The 2,858-nt window shown below is 40.8% G+C and overlaps 1 non-coding gene across 1 annotated transcript; it reads left to right on the top strand.

Moving 5' to 3' along the window:
- Positions 1-2,751: 2,751 nt before the first annotated feature.
- LOC129401302 (U6 spliceosomal RNA) lies at positions 2,752-2,858 on the top strand. The gene has a single exon (XR_008628233.1). It is a non-coding gene; the product is annotated as a U6 spliceosomal RNA (small nuclear RNA).

Genomic DNA, 2,858 nt, shown 5'->3' with positions numbered 1-2,858 from the left:
AGCTCAGACTAGATATCTCAGAACAGACTGATGCCATTGTCCAGAAGCAGAATTTTTTCTTGTTAAGGAATTCTCAATTATTCTCCTGAGTGTTTCAATGGGTTCCAGGAATTCATCTCAGATTGAAGCACTGTAGCATTGTTGTCCTATTGTTCATAGATTTGCTCGAGCAGGCATCAGGTGGGCACCAGTAACGTCTCCATTGTGAGACTTGTTATTACTGTTTTTGGCATATCGAATATGCCACAGGTAGCTTGCCAGGGTCTGCCATACGGGCGGGATACTCTTGGTAGTTTGCCAGGCCTTTAGAGAGGGACAGAGGAATTGAACCCAGATCAGCCACAAGCAAGGCAAATGCCCTACCCACTGTGCTATCACTCCAGTCCATCTAGAATAATCTCCCTCACTTAAAATCAACTGATTACAGATATTTATTACCTAGAACTACTCCACTGCAACACAAGGTTGGCATTGGATTGTTATCTGGGACTGTAATCTAAATAAGTTGATAAAAATAAAGACCATCACAAACCCTCACCCACAGCCTCATTGGAATAACACCTAGTTCAGCCCTCTTCAGAAAACAATGTGGACACTTTTCAAAAAGTTAAGAACTCAACTTCCACAAAACCTAGAAATTCCACTTATCAACATCTACTCTAAGAATACCAAAGCTCTACTTTGAAAATATATTTGCTGTCCTATGCTGATTGCTGTGCTATTCATAATAATCAAAATCTGGAAACAACTCAAATTTTCAAGAACAGATGACTCCATAAAGAAACAATGATACATAGGTATTGTGGAATACTACTTGACTGTAGTAAGACACAGAATAATTTAATTTGCTAGTATGTGGACTTGTCTAGAAAATATCATGCTGAGAGAAGTTACTAAGGAAAAGGACAGATAAAAGAATAAATCTCTCTCATGAAATATTTAAAATAAAACATAATAAAGAAATAACAAGTGATGACAGGAAACAGAATCTGAGAATTTGCTATAGAACTCAGATTGCCACATGGGGAAATAAAGGGATTTGGGGGGATCACTAAGACGATGTGGAGGCAGAAAGACACTGGTGGAGGGTGTAGTGCTCAAAGGTTGCATGAATGAAACTCTATCAACATGGCGTAAAACATGGTGCCTAAAATTTAAAACAATTAAAAACACCATGACAGGGTTGGGAAGATAGGTTAGTAGCTTTTCATGCAGGAGGCCTTCCTGAGTTTGATCCTTGGTAGTGCATAGTCCCTTAAAAACTCTAAGAGTGGCTCATGAGTACCTAGCTGGGTGTCCCTCCTGAGCAAAACCAGCCCTGCCGCTCTCCCACCAAAAACAACCAACCAACCAACCAAAACCGAAGGCAAAAAAAAACAAAAAGCAAAATAACCTCCACAGCAAATTAATCTATATACTCTATTGTTTTCAGTAAAATCCACAGATATGTATATAGTATAGATATTGTGAATTAAAAATCAAACTAGCAAACTTTGATTAAACGAACAAATGAAAATGTAGTTTAGAGAACGTGTGTCTATCTTTGTTATTCATCTAATATCCTACATTACATGAAGTGTTCCTCTTGATGTAATTGCACAGGGCTCTTACAGTGATTGCACATCTTACAGTTATACTTGCTTTTCTGTTTGAGCAAATTGAGTTTCCCTCCCTGCCCACAGCAGAGCCCCGGCAGCTGAAGACCTCCGGAACCCAGCCACAACCATGCTCAGGGCCCTCTCCACATGCTTGGAGGAGTTTCATGCATGAAGGAAACAGCAGAGGAACCCCCGGGTCTGTGGGACCCGGGGCTGAGATCTCTAAGCTTGCTAGGATCAGGATTAGGCCTCCTCCACCCAGATTCCCCTTTTCCAGTAGCTTGGCAGCCACATCCACAAGCTGCACTACCCCCAGCGCTATGTAATCCCATCAATGGCCAAGATCCAGATACCATAAAACAAAGCTCCGGGAAGCGGTCACATAACCTCTTATTGTCTAGTTCTCCCTCTTGGAGAACCTGGCAAGCTACCGAGAGTGTCCTGCCCACATGGAATAGCCTGGCAAGCTCCTCATGCTGTATTTGGTATGCCAAATACAGTAACAATAACAGGTCTCATTCCCTTGATCCTGAGAGAGTCTCCAATCATTGAGAAAGACAAGTAAGGAGAGGCTGCTAAAATCTCAGAACTGGGACAAATGGAGATGTTACTGATGCCTGCTCGAGCAAATCGATGAACAATGGGATTACAGTGATACAGTGACTGTGAACTAAATAAGTATAGATGAACATATCATCTCATTCTATTATAGATTTACATAAATACAAAATGTAATTTTCCATCAGATCAACATCAAACTACAAAATGTTGCTATAGCATTGATAGTGTAAACTGAGGATTTATTCTATCAATTAAACCAGGCTCTTATTTACTTTATTTTGTTTACTTATATTTTTTAATTTTGTTTATTTGTATTGTTTATTTGGGCTGGAGTGATAGCACAGCGGTAGGGCGTTCGCCTTTCATGTGGCCGACCCATGTTTGATTCCTCTGCCCCTCTTGGAGAGCCTGGCAAGCTACAGAGAGTATTGCACCCGCACAGCAGATCCTGGCAAGCTACCCATGGTGTATTCAATATGCCAAAAACCAGTAACAATAAGTCTCACAATGAGAGACATTATTGGTGCCCGCTCGAACAAATCGATGAGTAACGGGATTACAGTGACAGTCACAGTATTGTTTATTTGTATATGTGCTCACTTCGGCAGCACCTATACTAAAATTGGAACCACACAGAGAAGATTAGCATGGCCCTTGTGCAAGGATGACATACAAATTCGTGAAGTGTTCCATATTTTG

The sequence above is a fragment of the Sorex araneus genome, chromosome 1 (assembly GCF_027595985.1).
Source record: "Sorex araneus isolate mSorAra2 chromosome 1, mSorAra2.pri, whole genome shotgun sequence".
NCBI classification, from domain to species: Eukaryota; Metazoa; Chordata; class Mammalia; order Eulipotyphla; family Soricidae; genus Sorex; species Sorex araneus.
Note: the sequence above shows the minus strand (reverse complement) of the source record. Positions and strands in the feature narration are given on the sequence as shown.